Consider the following 13,537-nt stretch of genomic DNA (forward strand, 5'->3'; position numbering starts at 1 on the left):
TTAAGAAAAGATCTTCATCGGTTTGACAGCATATGTGTTGCAAATCCTCATAAAGCAAACACATTATGAAAACGCCTACATCACAACACATGTGCTGCGTCCCAATCCGCATACTATGCATCCTAAATAGTATTAAATGGTAAATAGTAAGCAACAGTTTTTCTCTGATAATTAGTATGTCCCAAACCATAGTATGTTGAAAAGAGTAAGCCAGAGGTTCCCGGATGGATGCTATTTCCGGTAAAAATTTTAAGTGTAGAAGCGTCCATACTCTAACCGCTGATATTGGCCTCAATACATTGCGCGTTGAACTTGAATTTGAATAGAACTACAAACGCGTGTGAAAAGTGTAAATAAACTACAAACATGATGGACGCGCGAGAATGAATGACTGTTCGTCAATTTCTAGCCCACTGGAAAATATTTAAATCGCATTATCTGTGTTATATTTCATCTGCAACAACAATACTGAACTTATATAAAGACCTGTTTGGACATCAAAATGTCTGAATGCATACTTACCTAAAGACCTGAGGAGATTTCTCTACATGAAAGACCCGTGAATGGGAGATTAACCTGCTGCTGCTTCTCCAATAAGGTAGGAAATTAAATACAACAGAAATGTGGATGTTGTGTGGATGATTGACAGCGGGCATAACTAAGCAACACAACGATCTGTTAAAGAGAAAGTAAAATGTCCCAAATCTTGCATACTCTTCTGTTGCACACTCAAAAGTATACATTTTTGCTTCACAAAAAAGTAAATACGTTTAGGGGTAGTATAAGTATGCGAATTGAGATGCAGCAACCCAAATAGCACAGAACAAAATGGAAATGTTCCAAGGGGACCCAAAAACATGACGGACCTGGCTGGGATTTGTTTATAGTGCCATGGATACTGACTGATTTCACGTGGCCACCATTTTTAAAAGCAAATTGAGGCTACGGTGGGAAGAAACCCGGAAGTATCATTGCGAGTTACACAGGAATGTTGTGTACTTGGCTGTATCTCTTATCAGCAAAGAGAAAATGACACCAATTTATAATTTCACCACCTTTCGAGTGGTCCGAAGGTCCATTGTGAATGAATGGTGAAAATAAAAAGGGATATCAGACATCATTTTCAGCTAAGTTAAGGCAAATGGCACTAGTTAGCTAACGTTTTCTTTCCCAAACGCACATTTTAGATGTCATTTATCAAACTCGAGTTAATGAACTGAATCTTTCACTATATTAGACTTGTCACGATACTGAATTAAAAAGAAAAAACGTCAATTTCCCGTTAACATTTAAGGCACTGTTGATGGCGTTCTTAATCAGTGCTGTTTGCCATTGTGTTTTCGTGCTCGACAGAAATACTTGTGATTGGCCGAGAAAGTCATCAGTTCACCATTTGCTGTTTACCGAGCACAAACACAGACGAGCGGTCTGCTTGATGACTCGACTGATCCTAACGGGTGCTTCGCGCTCCAGTCTCCGTGTATCTGTGTTTGCACTGGGTGAAGAGTGGTAAACTGAGTGCAAACACATTTACACGGAGACTGGAGCGCGAAGCTGCTGTGAAGATCAGTCGAGTCATCCGCGCTCTGCGGCGCTTCAATGTTAACGGGAAAAAGGCGGTTTTAAAACTTCAGTACTGGGACAACACTTACAAACAACACGAGGGTGTGCTACAGAGGACTGCAGTGTTTTATCGCTCACCGGGTTACATAGGCTGAAGCAGGAAAGCATCCACACGGTGTTTAACTGCTGCCATGAACTGAAGCCTAGGAGGACACTTAAGCGTATTACTCTTACAGATGTCTTTTGATGCTAAATTGCTTTTAATTTATTTAAATTAAACTTACTGAATGATGTTAAGTGATGTTTGCACCATTTCTGCATTTTGAAATCATGGCAACAGCTGGAGGTTTGTAGTCCACAGCATGTTACTGCAATGTTTACAGTGCTAGTCCTATACTTCCGGGTTTCTACCCACCACAGCCTCGCTTTAGTTCTTTAAAATGGCGGCCGCGTGAAATAAGCGCATTGCTTAGTAAAGTTTTGTTAAAAATCATTTTAACATCATGATTACACCATTCTCTTGTCTTTTGTATATTGTTAGTCTCAATACCATAACCCAAATAGCCAGGTCCATCACCTTTAAGGGTCCCCTTAAAACATTTATTTTGATTGCTACATCTTACCATTTTAGATGCAAAGACATGTGAAGCTCCCCATGAATCAACCTCATAAGAACTGATCATTAAGATGACTGAATAACTGTGAAGTGAGTACATTTTCCATGGATAGCCAGTTGCAGAGAATACTTAGATGTTAAACGTTTTTATTTGGCATTGCATGACCTGTGAGCTAACCTCTCAATGGAAAGCCCATTTCCAGCTCAGGCCTGTTGTTTGTCCTTCTAACACACAGATAACCATTGCTTTTCCATCCTGTTTCTCATTGCCAGCTGTTTATATATGAGACACAGATAACGTTTGACAGTTTGGTGTGTTTTGTCAGTATATCCAGAATATCATGTTCGACAGCACGATGGTCAGCTTTGTTTATATGTGTGCGGCTTTTTGTAAATGACTTGAAACGGGTTCCTTATCAAAAGGTGTGGTCAGAATAAGCAATATTTGACTCTAAAGTAACCATAGAAATGTAATTTGTCGGGGACTGTGTGCATAGTTTGTGTGGCAACCCAAACACCAAGAAACCTAAAAGCATATTTCAGAAGATGTTTACCGTATAGAATTCAAAGTGGTCTTTATGTTTTAGTCCGGCTGAGTGGAAACAGACATGGCTTCGGGTTATGGAAAAAGAGACTGTTTTGGATGGCTGTCAAAATATTATCAATCAGTTTGACCAATCTAAATATTTTTTTTTTCTCCCACATTGTACATCTGTCTCAGTCTGTGTTATGCTGATATGCCTACTGTGTCGAACCGGCGTCCAGATAAAAGCCTGCAGCACACAAACAGATCACTTCGCAGACTCAATACTGAAAGCAAGGCGTTTCTATAATCTCAGACAGAGCTGTGACCAGTGGGATGTAATTAAAGCACCTCAAGCGGTGCAAAAAAAAAAAAAAAAGCAGCTCTTCTGGAGTGGAGGACATTATCCATGTGGTGCCCTGAGTTTTATTTTTTGTGTGTGGAGAGAAAGAATGCAGACCACAGTCGGATTCTTTTATGTTTCATGACTCAGATAAAACATTTTTGAGCCAGACTGACATAATGCATTTCCATCTTTTTTTATTTTTTGGCTGGCTAAATGCATTTTTAGCCAAGTAGTGTATTAAGATGACTAGGCTGTTATGTGCAGTGGATTTATTATGCTATAAAGTTAACGTAATTAGTTATAGAAAAATAATGTGTTGAAATTGCAAGCAGTTATGGCACCAATTTTCATATAAATGAAAAAAACGGATAGTTTTTCAAACAATTAGGCCATGGGAAATCACCAGTCATGCCTTGTGTATCGGTGCATTATCATCCTGATACACGACAGCAGAGTTAAGCAAAAATATGATTTATGTTTTTTGATACAATCCAGGTTAGCAACTGGAAATCCCTTTCAGACAGCTTTCTCTTGCATCCACCGTTACTCCTGATTGATGTGGTTCATCCTTCTTGGTGGTATAATGCTGACATTACCTTGTATACCTCCCTGGATATCATGGCTCTTGATGCATCACAAAGACTTGCTGTCTTGGTCACAGATGTGCCAGCGAGACATACATTAACAATTTGTCCTTATTTGAACTCTGCTACTACTTTGCTAATTAACCCTTCACATTTTGCTCTTACTAATGGAATGTGCAACCAATGATGATTGGCCACCAGTCTGGTCATGTTTAGCTATTAACTTCCAATGCTATATATAATGCTTTAAAGGTGCTGTAAGTTTGACACCCAGTGTTTGAACTAAGTGTTACATTCCTGGATCAAAACAAATGCAAGCGCAGTTTGCCAGATTGACAACCAACAGGAGCGAGGCTAAAGGCTGATTTAAATCATGTTGTATATGAAAGCAACGGCACAGAGTCTTTGTGATGTATCAAGAGCCATTTTATATGACATTCATTGCCATACTACTAAAAGCAGCGGCAGATAGTTTACTTCAGATCTTGAAAATAAAATAAACTGTTTGAAATTGAACTTTAACTGTGAAATAATGCAAACCACATACCATCATGTACATTTAATAATGTTAAAGAGGTTTAATATGTATTCATTAGATTATAAAGCTTACCATTTCATGAGTGAGTGCATATTCTGTGCTTCTGAATGGCTGCATTTACATTTCTGTTGTGTTTCGTCTGGTGCAAACAGCCAAATTACATATCACTGCAAATCCCGTCATGTAGCGTGTTGTTAGGACATGGGGTTACAATGTAACCTGCTCACCCAATGTTTACGCTTGTAATATTTATAATATATGATAATTAATAATTACATGTGGAACTCTTAATCTCTCAGTTCAGAGGCTGCTACTGTCCACCGGAGGTCGCATTTCAGTCATTTCTTCAGAAAGGCTTTGAGAGCCTTTCTGAAGGAATGAATGAATGAATGAATGAATGAATGAATGAATGAATGAAGGAATGAATGAATGAAATTGATGGTTTTCCAACAAGGCAACCTGGGGTGCTGAAATATAACTGGCTAATGTGGCATTGCCCGAGTTAAAAGTAACAAAACAATCTCGGAGTCTGCTTCTGTCCACTGGAGGTCACATTTTGATCAATGGCACATGCTTTAAAAGCCTTTCTGAATGAATAAATGAATGAATGAATGAATGAATGACATTTTCAAAGCAGAATATCTGACTTCAGCATTGTTTTTCAGATAAACAAGAATGTTTACTTGACATGTTTAAATAACTGCAAACACATTATGGTATTTCTGTGCCTTAGAGTCAAAAGCTTACATACAGCACCTTTAAATAACTTTTTAATTTGTAGAAATGTCATCTGTACTTTTACATTTAAAATTACGTAATACTCAAGGACATAAATCAAAAATTATCAGATTTCTATTATTGTCATGCATGCAGTCTCTTACAGTATGTAAGAATTCTATAGTTACACCTATGTGTAACTATAGATTGGACTGAACATTAATAAATCACCCCTAAAATCTGTTAATGTTGCCCAGAGCCCAACATTTGGTGCTTTGCCTCTGCTAACACATGCATAAATCTCTCTGTATATGGAAATGTATATGGAGCATTACAATACAGTGTGTATGCATCGGAGGTTGTCATAGCAATCAAGCTCTGCATGCAAGTTTCCAACCAAAAGTACACAGCTGAGCATTAACATGTCTGAAACTCTTATAAAAGCTGTAATTATTTCTCATGCTATTTATAACAACGTTTGACAGTATTTCATCACAATGATTGAGAATGAGAAAATACTGTCATGTATACTCAAAAATAAAGCATCAATATATACTTTATATTGAAACTGAAAAACTAGGGAGGAAGAAAAGAGAGTAGAAGGAGAGAGCGAGTATATTTTGTCCGCACACTCAGTGGTAAATCAGCAGTCAGTAAACTGGGCCAGTTCTATTGTTGGTGCCTTGCAGCAGAAAACAGAGTCACTCCTCGCATTAGTATTCAGCACTGGACTCATTACAATTCAGACAGTTTTCTTGCCTTCTACATGTCTGCCGGTATGCCACAAATGAATTACAAACTTTACAAAACCATTTAATTATCACAGATCTAACAGTGAATTTAGCACTGCATGCTCTCTAGGCCTAACAAAAACTATTTATGTATTCTGATTGCATAGAAAAAATTCCACTGATTTTGATTACATACTTTTAACATTATGGATATTATTAAACGGCGACACAGTGGCTCAATGGGGTAGCATCGCTGCCTCACAGCAAGAAGGTTGCTGGTTCAAGTCCGGCTGGGCAAGTTAGCATTTTTGTGTGGAGTTTGTATGTTCTCCTGTGTTTGCATGGGTATCCTCCGGGTGCCCTGGTTTCCCTCACAGTCTTATATCTCATATCTTTTAACTGATTGTGTCTAACAGTATTCGATTTTGACAGATTTGGTTTTTAGGGAATCAGACAACATACATTAGCAATTTTTCCATCCACATATTTAATATTTATACATTTTGGAAATGTGCATCTAAAAACAAAAAGAAAAGATGCACATAACTTGCAATGGAAACACTAACTTAACAAATTCTAGTATGCGCATTAAAAATATACATAGAGATCATGTGATGATGAAAAATCTGAATGGATAAACCTGCAGGCTGAGCACATTGTAACACATCTGAAATGTTGTTTTGGTCATTCTAAAATATCTTAACCATTTCAGTAGCTTACTAGTATTATTATATTAATAATGAATCAAGAGCACCTGTGCTCTGCGTCTCACGCCTTCAGATGTCACCGCGCATTCACTGCGTGTCAAGATTGCCTTCAAAGGCACAAGTCATTTATTAAATAAAGAAAAGATTCACGCAGCTTCTCTTATCACAGCAAAAAAAAAAAAAAAAAAACACAGTTAATCAGGAAGTGACGATTGTGTTTGCTTTGACTCGTTGGATGGAAATGCTGCTTTATTCGCTTGCCTTGTCATGACTGAGGCCACCAGATGGCACTGTAGTTCGCTAGTGAACTCTGGTGGTGAACTACAGTTGTTCTAAGACTACAAGTCCATACATTCCCTCGTGGACACACCCGGATCCCACTTACACTGATTGAATCATATCTGTCTCCATTCCTGTTTTGATTTCATGGACTATTTATTCACTCTGCCCCCTTCTCTTGTCTAGTAAGTCTTGTTTGGTTTGTTGTTCCTGAGCCTTGTTCTTGTATATTCTGCCATAGTTCCTTGTTTTGTTTGTTTGTTTGTTGTTATTCTGATTTTTGGATGTCTTGTTTTTCTGTTTACTGCACGATTTCTTTAAAACTGCACTTGGATCCAACACCTTTTGTCTACATCCCTCAACAAACCGTGATATGTCTTTTATGTGATTAATCCAGTTTTGGGCATGAAGTTAATTTGCATTTTTGGATGGAAACATAACTATTGTAAAAGACTGACAAATTAAATCAAAAGTTCATAAACAGTTAAAGATAAACTTCATAATGATTCATTTTTTGACTGTGATGAGTGGTTGTCAAAAGTGACTGGAAATAAGCAGCTGTAGCCTCCCTTTCTGTAAGAATAAATAAACCATGGTGTGACAGGTAAGCTTAATAATACATGCATCCAAACCTATAAATCATTAGTTAACCAAAATTGAACCTGCAAGTGTTTAGAAAAAGTAAGTTTTTAAAAGCTTTTTGCCCATGGCAAACTATTCCTCATGCAATGCTTTTCAAGAGTTCACACTTAACTGATGATTGATAAGCAAGTTTGGCATGCTGTCCCGGGAGAGAGCCCTGAGCCCAAAAGGTTCTTGAGCCCTGGGCTCCCTCCCATTTGCAATGCGAGAGGGAAGCTTTGAGCTCAGGTAGATTTCGACAACTCCCCCCTTTATGAGCTGATGACTAAAATGAATGCTATAAAGAGATATGCTACAGGATGAGAGTTTGACTATAGTGCTAAAATTAGATTGATCAATTCACTTGTGGTGCATGTTGTTGTAATGTGGGAGGAAACTGGAGAACCCGAGGAAAACCCGGTGGTTGTTGTTGTTGTTGTTGTTGTTGTTGTTTCAGCTGATGTAGAGCAGTGTGTTCTTCAAATCAAAGATGGCTATAGTGAGAAACCCTGGCTCTTTATAGTGGGTTAGGACTGGCCTAATTGGTGGATCATACGTAGCTAATGCAGAACCAGCCGTGTTCAATCATAATCACGTGACCCTCTCGAAATTAGTTTATAAATAAACTTCACTTAATGTAATGGGACTTAATAGAACTTTTCTTAACGAAGGCAATTCTACGAGTCTCTGTAGATGTGTTGAGTGCTACATTAACTTGAATTTATTCAGAAAAAAAGAAAACAAATAGTGAAGTTGAACATTTTTCACATTTCAGGCAACACTGTATTGACAGCAAACAAAAGCCTTGATGTGTTTTCTGAACATCACAATGTTAGGCACCAATCTCTCTCTTTCTATAAATATCCTGCAAGGTCAGTGTGAGTTTATTTTATGTTCTTAGCAGATGCTTTCAGACCAAAGTGACTCAAAATAAAGCACACAAATCAAGTTAATAGTTATTTCCTTGACAGATAATTGCCGTTCATGTGATTTGTGCACTTCATTGTAAGTCGCTTTAGCGTCACAGGCTGGTTAATTTCAAGTCTGTGCTCACAGTAACACAGCATTACCTGCCAACACCTGCTATTTCTTTTCCCCCGACCTCTATACCCAGGAAAGTTCATTCCACACTCACCTACATTCCATCCAATGCATAATGCATCACTCTTTTTGCCCTTTAAAAACTCCTTTAGCCGTGTACTCAATGCAGGACAATTTATTTAATAATTTTTTGCACTCTTGCAACCATATAACTGAGTGTATAGTATAGAATTATTGTTTGTCTACAAAGTAGAAGTTATTCAACTTTTTATTTAGTATTTTAAAGAACTTGATTACATAAAGCATGACTATCAAAGTGCCTATGAATAACCAAGTACCACTTTATGTACATTACTAGCTTTTTTAATGATTGATTGAACTATTCTCAAATCTACATTTTTTATGTATATATATTTTTTGGACCAGCGATGGGTCCAGGTCCCTTGGGCTCTGCGCTGGTTGGGGAAATTCTAAATTGAACCAAAACACTCCATTACAATTGGCTTAAGATTGGCAACCAAAATTCGGGACATTGCAACCTTCAGAACCTGGGTAGTTAAAAAAAAAAATCCACATTTTTTTTTTTTCTTTGGTTTATGTTTCAACCACAGGTGGCGATAAAGGTGCCATCATTTATTTAGTTTAAGTGCACAGCCAACAAGAACTAGCCAACAGTATGTGAGGTGTTTGCTAAAATGACCAAGTACTAGTGTGAAAGTGAAAGATTGAAGCAGTCTAATGACCCTCTGACTGCCTGGAGTCCTGGACCCGCTGTCTCGAGCGCATGACTGTGTTTGCGTCTGTGTCTGTGTGTGAATGAGTGTGTTTGATCACGTGATGTGCGTTTTCAGCGGTAGTGAGGAAGGAGGGCTGCTCAGAAATGCTACACGCCAGTGTGGATGTGGATCGTTGTTGTTCTAAAATGCCATTTAAAAACTAAGACCTATTAGTGTAAACAGGGCCTGAGTGTGTACTTTTCGCGAGCAGATTTGCAATGGGGGTGGGGTGGAGGATCGCGATGTGCCCATCATCTATCGGCCTAACTTTAATACTTGCATACCAGAGCTTGCAAACTGTATGTTTTTGTCGACAACACGAACGTTGTCAACATAACTCACTGGAAATCCAAAATACTTTCACACTGGCGACTTCATTAAAAGAGGAGAGGGTTTAAGTTCTGTCGACGGGTCTCCTGCGTCTGCAGTTCAATAAGCACTACAACAAGCCTGTTTTTTCGTGACGTGACATGGGGGCGTGGCAGCATCGATGATTCTATTTTTTGATTCGATAATCGAAATTGAGGATAAATTTCGATCTATTTTGATTTAAAATCAAATCGTGACACCCTTAATATATATATATATATATATATATATATATATATATTTATATTTATATTTATATTTATTTATATATATATATATATATATATATATATATATATATATATATATATATATATATATATATATATATATATATATATTTGTGTGTGCGTGGAAGCTGCTTGAATCTTTTTTTTAAGTGCAAGTGAAACCAAAGATAGTAATTTTAATAGTATTTATGCACCTATGGCATCTCTTTATGCTAACTTGCATGCAGTCCTACATTTCTTTTTTTGCTCTGACTTCATGTGACTTAATTATAATGATGTTTGAAAGTGAAGATGTCTAGTCTGTTTTTTGTAAAAAGCTATTTTAAAGAACATTATTCATAGTAACATTCATTAGAGGGTGCAAATGTACACAAGATGAGGTTTCCTATGGTTTCTGACTAAAATGCACACTTTGATGATTTGAAATGGAACCTTTAAAATCCATAGAAGCACAAAAAGTTCTTTAAAGTGAAGAGTTAAGTCTGAAATGGCCGGCTAAAATTAGCATTTTTAACAGCCTCCTATGTTTTTGTTGAGTTATTTTACTTTATAGTCAGTGTAAAGAACATTCTTTTCCATATTATTGAAGTTATTGAAGCTACACACACAGTGAAAGTAAAACAATTAATAGAATAATTATAAAAGAAAAATTAATTTCACACTTAGAGATTTTTACTTAAAGGTTCTTTGAGGAACCAACAAACATATAACAGGGTAACACATTATTTTGATGGTCCATTTGAGCATTAGTAGACTGTCTGCTTCATATCTGTTGATATTGCTCCTTCAACAGACATTTAACCAGTGGTTTAAAGTTACTAATTACTAATACTCAAACTACTGTATTTGAGTAGTTTTTCTCAGGAATTGTAATTTGCTAAGTAGTTTTAAAAATGTGTACTTTGAGTACAACCTTGAGTACATTTTTGATGCTGCATCGCTACTTTTACTCCACCATTTTCCTTCAACCTGCAGTCACTACTTTTTTTTCCATCTTGTCTATGGTGATTGGCTAAAGTAGAAAAATCAGCGCTGATTCCTGTCCAATCAAATCAGACATATAAAGTAAATTGCATTATACAGAACAACCTCAAGACTTGGGCGCTTTATAAATGTGCTTTATAAATGGATTTATAAATCTTTACATGCATTGACCCAGAGACTGTTTATAGACTGCATGTCACCGATGAGAAAATGAAGGTTGTCTACTGTATGATGACTGAAATCACTAAACAGCCTTAAACAATCGCTAAATGGAACGAATGAAGAATGGAAGGAAGGACCAAATGAAGGAAGGACCGAACAAGGAATAGAAGGACCAAAGGATGGAAGGACCGAACTAATGATTGAAGGAAGGATGAAATGAATGAAGAAAGGACTCAATGAAGTACTGAACAAGCTAAGGAAGGATTGAATGAACGAAGAATAAATGAGTGAACAGAGGATCTAATGAAGGAAGGAACAAAATATGAACCAACGGGCAAATGAAAGAGTGAACTAATGAAGGGAAAATGAAGGATGGACCAAATGAATGAAGGATAGATTCAAGGAAGAACTGAACAAATTTAGGAAGAAAAGAACAAACGATCAACTAAATAAATGAAGGAACAAACAAACAAACAAACAATGGAAGGAAGGATGGAAGGAATAAACGAATATAGGAAGATCACTAAATGCACTACAGAATGTTACGTTTACACATTCCTACACAAACTGCATGTAAACGCATCAACATTTCACACTGTAATACTTACTACTCAAGCAATGGTACTTTTACTTGAGTATGATTTTTCAGTACTCTTTTCACTACAGTATTTAACTGACTATAAGAAACTTTGCAGGTACATGTCAACTTAAACTAACCCTAACCCCAACCTAAGTCTATTTATAATCTATTGAGAATTAGTTTGCATGTAGATGCAATGTAACTCAAATTTTACAAATGGACCATGAAAATAAAGTGTGACCAAAAAAATATTTATTTATGTAGTTTATGTTAAAATAGACAGACAATGTAAATGACATCAGAGTAATAAAAGATGGCATCTCAGCGCATTTTGCTCTTTTGTTTTCCTTAATTGTTGCTATAATTCCCTGTATAGTTTGTGTGTGTGCGTGCAAGTGTGTGTGTGTGTGTGAGTGTGTCGTACATAAAGCAGTAGTACGGCTGAATGCTCTGTCTGTGGTCTACAGGATGATTCAGCTTTCCATGTGGATCCTCTGCCAGACACATTAGCTTCAATCTGCTGGGATTCTCATCACATGCGTCTTGGCTTTATGATGGCATGCTGCTCATCAGAACCAGCGCTGCTCCGCTGCTGGTTGTAAAAACCTTCATCAAAAGAAGTTTGAGTCGAGAAACATCTCGCATACCTCTGCCGCAGAATCTGTCATGTTGTCAACGACAGCTCAAAGGTTGCCAAAGCCACAATATGCTTCATGATTGATGGGAAGGTTTGATTGATCCTTGTTGAGGAGCGGCCTGCAAAGCTGTCAATCATTTTTCCTACATCAAAAAAGACTAGTTATGAAGTTATTTGGCTGGCAGCAAACAGTTGTTTGCTGTTAACACCCTATGAATGATTCATGTTATCACCAGTTGACAGCTATTTATTTACTGTAACTTAAGGCAGTAGACATGTTAATTTTAGCCACAAACATTTGGACAAAGATTTAGTGCTTTAATAATTTAATGATGCTTGGACTATGACACATGTCTTTATCAATTTGTCAGACAAGCTTACAGAAATTTTTTTTTAGGCCAAAACCCATAATGATTCAGCATTTTAGCATTAGCGGTTACTTGTAGCCACATTTGCATAAATATATATTACTTTAAAAACTGCTGGTTCAGGTAAATCTTTGAAAATGAAAGCTTACAGAAAAGTATTTTGTTAGTAATTATTACTATTTATGTTGTGCAGCAGAAGGGATGACTTTTTTTTTTTTAAGGCCAAAATCCATAATGATTTAGCATTTTAGCATTAGCGGTTCCTTGTAGTCACATTTGCATAAATATATACTGCTTTAAAAACTGCTGGTTCAGGTAAATCTTCGAAAAGGAAAGGTAACAGAAAAAACTATTACTTTTTATAGAGCAGGGCAAAAGGGATGACATATTTTGGGAAGCCAAAACCCTGAAATGATTAAACATTTTATCATTAGCAGTTACTTGCCGTCTTATTTGCATAAATATGTATTGCTTTAAAAACTGTTGGTTCACGTAAATCTTTGAAAATAAAAGCTTACAGAAAAGTTTTCTGTTAGTAATTATTACTATTTACACTGCGCGGCAGTAGGGATGACTTATTTTTTGAGGCCAAAACCCACAATGATTTAGCATTTTAGCGTTAGCGGTTACTTGTAGCCACATTTGCATGAAGATGTATTTATTGTTTTAAAAACTGTTGGTTCAGGTTCATCTTCGAAAATGAAAGGTAACAGAAAAAAATTATTACTTTTTATAGTGGTAGAAGGGATGACATATTTTGGGAGGCCAAAACCCTGAAATGATTTAACATTTTAGCAATAGCGGTTACTTGTAGCCACATTTGCATGAATATGCATTTATTGCTTTAAAAACTGTTGGTTCAGGCAAATGAAAATTTACTTTTCTTGAAAATAGTGATTGCTAACAAGCCAGTATATGTGCTAACAGGTAAACGGTATAGTCTGTATAATTCGATTTCACAAACTTGTTGATTTTATCTGATGTAGAAATTTATTAACTTAAACACTAACCTAAAAAAAACAAGAAAGGGCTAATCCATGTTTATGATAGCAATATTTTAGTTAACATTTAAGCGCATTTTAGGTATTACTAATTCAATTTGGCTTTTTATGGCTTAATAAGGCAAGGCAATGCAAGGGAAGTTTATTTATATAGCACATTTCAT

The 13,537-nt window shown here is 36.6% G+C and overlaps 1 long non-coding RNA gene across 1 annotated transcript in view; it reads left to right on the forward strand.

The window, feature by feature from the left end:
• LOC141378723 (uncharacterized) overlaps positions 1-12,896 on the forward strand; it is a 32,935-nt gene extending 20,039 nt beyond the window's left edge. The window contains exon 3 of the long non-coding RNA XR_012393977.1: positions 11,835-12,896. This is a non-coding gene — a long non-coding RNA (uncharacterized lncRNA). The remainder of the gene's footprint in view (positions 1-11,834) is intronic.
• The last annotated feature ends 641 nt before the right edge of the window (positions 12,897-13,537 follow it).

This window comes from Danio rerio, chromosome 18 (genome assembly GCF_049306965.1).
Source record: "Danio rerio strain Tuebingen ecotype United States chromosome 18, GRCz12tu, whole genome shotgun sequence".
In the NCBI taxonomy this organism is placed as follows: Eukaryota; Metazoa; Chordata; class Actinopteri; order Cypriniformes; family Danionidae; genus Danio; species Danio rerio.